The sequence below is a fragment of the Etheostoma spectabile genome, chromosome 11 (assembly GCF_008692095.1).
Source record: "Etheostoma spectabile isolate EspeVRDwgs_2016 chromosome 11, UIUC_Espe_1.0, whole genome shotgun sequence".
Classification (NCBI taxonomy): domain Eukaryota; kingdom Metazoa; phylum Chordata; class Actinopteri; order Perciformes; family Percidae; genus Etheostoma; species Etheostoma spectabile.
In genome coordinates this window covers 18961866-18966628 of record NC_045743.1, presented here as the reverse complement: position 1 = coordinate 18966628, position 4763 = coordinate 18961866, and positions in this window count along the sequence as shown.

Sequence of the window (4763 nt, the reverse complement as noted above, 5' to 3'; positions counted from 1 at the left end):
TGTGCAACTTTGTTTTTCATGGCAAGAAAGAAAAGAAATCAGCTCAGTTTAGACCATAATGGAAATGTGAATAGCCCCACAAACAACAACCAAAGCGGCCTCTCTCCCACACAGGGAGAGGAACTGGCTGGGAGCTGGGAGCAGGCTGCACGTTCCAAAATCCAAACAGTGAAGAGGAGAGACAGGTTAGCTAGTTTAAAATCCTGACCCCCTGTCTCTCCCTCCCCCTAGAGCGATTCACAGCTTCTGCCCATGTATTACTCAACAGGTCATTCCCCAAACAAGGTCTCAAAGCAGTCTGTGACAAAACTATTCACACGCATATGCACACAACTGTTTGCGCATGGCTACTAACACATACAACATACGTGTAGGTGAGGAAAGGTGAACGTTGCGTTGCGCATATTATGACAGATTGCAAATCTTTGAATATGGATCTCGATGCACAACAGCCCCGAAAAATGTTATGCTTAATGTAACAAGAACTCTACCTTTTTTCAGAATTCATTAACGCTTTTCACATTTCATATACCCCACAAAAGGTACCGGACCTCAAATACATCTGGCAGAACAATTTTTCCAGTTTTGTTCATGCACAATGAGATTCTTTGACCGGGGACATTACCTTTGTGCCGGGTGAGAGGGCTATATGAAAACTGACATGCTTACTTCTAGAGATGCGTTACTGGCTTACAGGCTCTCCCAGATAGTTCGGGCACGCACAAGGTAATGCCCATAGCGGGCGTCCTTCCGTTCGTCCCATGGATGATCCGTAGGAAGAAGAGGGACCCGCGGGCAGCAGCATGCGGTGGGAGCGGGGGTTGTCGCGGTTCTCGTCTCAACGCGCCTCCCATATTGTACCATGCCATACGGGGTTGGACGGCCCCCTCCGCCTACAAGGTGATGAAGCTGGGTGGTTCAACCGGTGGAACACAATGAGGTCAGAGGGGGTGTGTGCCGCCAGTGCTATGCTCCACAATGCGGGGTAGGGAAAGAGGGAAGAAGGGACAAAGTCTTCCGGGCGGAGTACACGGGGAGGAGACGACGGACCCTAGTAGAGGGAGATAAGGAAGAAGAAACGAGATGGGGTAGAGGAGGACAGAAGGAATGTGGAGGAGAGAAAAAGTTACATTAAAGAAATAGTCGTAATAATGCATGACTGTAAATAATGCATTTTAATTTTGTATGTTATGGGAACAAAATCACTATTTAGTTAAAAGGGGGCACGGCCTAAGCAGTTACTGTGAAAATCATGAAGGCAGTGCAACAACTGCAAAACTAAGGACAATACATGAAAGCGAGGTTACAAGTTTCGTTTAAATGTTTTATGCCATGCTTATTAAAATAACATGGCAAGTCATATCTCTGGAATTGAGGAAAGAAAAACACTAAATACATAACCTGTACAGTCCTCTCTGTCAACTACATTGATTTGCCAATGTTTTTTAAAACAGAAACCTTAGATTGTACACACATTGGTAATTGTGATTGATATAGACTTAAGCAAAGTTAACTCATTTAGTCAGTCATTGAAAGGAAAGTGTTTAGGTGGCGTTTCTTTTATATACACTTAAATGGCAGTGTATCAGCTACATCAGGCTCCCATATTTACTTGGACAGACAGGAGCTGAGGAGTGGAGGCATTACATCTCATTAGTTTTTCATTAACAAGTTTCCATCATAACACTGAACCTCATCAAACATGTTGTCTCAGGGGGTTTTGTTAGAATTTTGTTGGTTAGAATAGAACAGCATCTGCGTACCTTGGATTTTTTTGTACTTTGTAAATGTAAATTGTGTGGAATATGCAAGTTGGTAATATTCCACTTTCAGGCTCTTACGTATAGTTGTTTATATTAAAATGTATATTATTTAGGTTTAACCTCAGTGGTTAGATAGTCAATCAATCAGGCCAACATGTCATGAGAAGAATTCCTGCTGACTATCTATCCTTATGAGGGGAAAAGAGGGAGAGGTGAAAAACATGATTGCTTTGGATAACTGCAAGGCAGTTTGCAACGCCTGTGCATTCTTCCAGTATTTGGCCATCACTGGGAGCACATCCGTGGCACTGTGTTTGGTTACAGACACGCCATAGCATCCAACTCTCATCTGTTTCATGGTCGTCGGGTGAGACATCTAATATCGGTGTGTTTTAAAAACGGTCTTCCTTCCAATGCAGACAAACCTAGAATAGGGAGTTCTGTGGGTCGTTTAGAACAGACTTTTTGGACTGTAACCCAGGGCGCCAGAAATAAACAGGGTATAATGGTATAAATAAAATGAAAAAAATGATTTGTACAGGGGGCTTAGTTTCTGCTTGTTTATTTAATAAATAATAAGAAAATGAAAATGATTTTGTTTTACATGGGGTTTTCCTTTGTCTTTTTGGACTTTTGTTTCCGGTTTTCGGACAAAATCATACAATTGCAAAAAAAAGGCAACATGATTGATGGGCTGTCCTCGCTACCCAGCGCAAAAGAAATAAAGCTGCCCAACAATGTGAGTGTGTAGGATAGTAACAGTTAGAGAGTAAAGAAGTGATGGGTGTTTTGATAGGTGGTGTGGGGTTTGTTGTTGGTGGGTACTTGTCTAGGGTTTGTCTGGTTGACAGAAACAGCATTTTCCATTCAGTGGCCAGTCGCGGTTTGTCCGCGAGTGTCTAGTAAAGAAGTGGAGTTCAGTTGGCCGCGGTAGTGTTGAGTGGCGCCAACATCAGTGAGTGCGCACACCAACATACCAAATAAAAGTGTGAAGTGGGTGGGGTGGGGCGGTAGTGCAATCTAGGGGGGGTGATACATTATGTTGTTTTTTTTTGGGTTTTTTTTTTTTTTAACATGCTTTCAAAAAAAACCGAGAATAAACCCGTTGTGTTACACGATTTGTTGGGTGCATCCACAAAACAATACAAACACCACAAAGTCACGGGAGGAAAAAGTGATGGAAAAAAAAAATACTGGACTCTTCTTCTAATTGCCGTTTGTCCATTATCAGTCTTCACGGTGGCTGGGGCAAGGTAGGCTACGGTTTTTTGACCTTCTTGTGCTCGGCTGTCCGGACAACTGAACTTAATTAATTAAAATGGGATTTTTAAGTTGTTGGTGGTCCGTGGTTGTCTTCTAATTGGGTAACGTTCATCTAACAGCAAAAAAGGTACTCCTTCCGGCGGTTGTGGGGGGGAGGGGGGGGTGCGGGGTTCCCGTTCAGTCTCTTGCACCGTGTGATTTTTGAGACTGGGGCAACCCAATTCATGGGTTGTGCCCCTGCTTTCATGCTCAATCCATGCGCTAGCACCCATGACCCCCCTCTTGAATATAAATAAGTTGGGCTAGAAAATATAATAAAACAGATGGAGTGGATAATGCATTGTTTTTCTTCATGTGGTCCTTGAAACTTAAAGCTGTTGGCCTTTTGAGGAGTCAGATAACTTGACACTGCTGAGAGAGATTCTATAAAGCAATGATGGCTAAAATAAAGATGATTGGTTATAGACTACATTTAGGAAAATGCCCACAAGGTGCTTATATTTTAGCATAAAAGACAAAAGCTGTTTAAGCAGAAGCTTTGTGTGCACTCAGGGCCTTTGTTCTCCACGCCAGTGGGGCTGTTTTATGCGGATCTGTCTGGTGCTGAAGCTGAAAAATCAGTGTATGGCAGGAAAAGCCTGATCTAGGAACACGTTAGGTTGGACATCTGTCTAGCAGTTCCGAGTTCCGAGGAAATCAATTTAGGCTTATGACCGAAGATTTAACTTCATTGTCAAGCATAAGAGCAGCTGGTCTTCCAGGCATTTTAGCATTGGATTACTCAGTTTGACAAAGTCAGGTCGGGCCTGAGATCAAAATCGTAATATTTATAAACGACCCTTAGATATAAAAAAGCCACACTGTCTGTGTCTTGTGCAACCAGACTGCAAACTGGTAAAGCATCATCACCGCCTAATAGATCACAGAGTACTACAGTTAATTGCCACAGACATAGTCAGTTCAATCATGTACCATCCATAGGGATAATTGTGGTTGTTTCCACAGAAGTCTGAATGCAACTACTAAATCAAAAAAAAACAAGCAGTTGTACTACCTAAGTCACCTGTTTATGACAAATCTGCAGACCATAACAAGCTGCACGTAGCCCTGCACTTACGCTTTTTTTGTGTATTTGTAATGTTGGGTTGAGACCTGTGTCAGAGATCGTGTTGCTTTTATGTATTTGGATGGTCAAAAACCCTTTCAGCAGAAGTTCAATACAAATTACAGCTCAAAATTACCTTGGAATTGCAATCAAAAACAATTGCCTGAATGTGTCCACAAAAACGATTATAAGCGCTCACAAAGATTGCGTAGATTTAATTGCTGCACGATGTGCTGTATCAAAATAAAAACTGGCAACACAGCAACTACAGTGTACCGGGAACACCCAAATCCAACACATGCACTTACTCCACTGACACAGATGTTATGTTATATGGGCTACAGGGGAACAAAGTAGTACAAACACTTGTCTACGGACAACACTGCCTGTCAAGATGATTAGGTATGTCTCTAGGTGCAGCTGCAGCTTGTAGGACATACAGTAGCTAATCTCATCGTTAGGTGGAAGTCAAGGGTGAATCTCCAAAAATAGACAGCATGAGGAAGCTATTCTCTATGGCACATTAGCCATTTCAGATAAGGGAAAATCAAGGACATATAGCCTGAGCAACCTTTTGCATGATAGGTCACAAGGGACTATGACCCGAGGTAAGAACATAACAGCAAACCGTG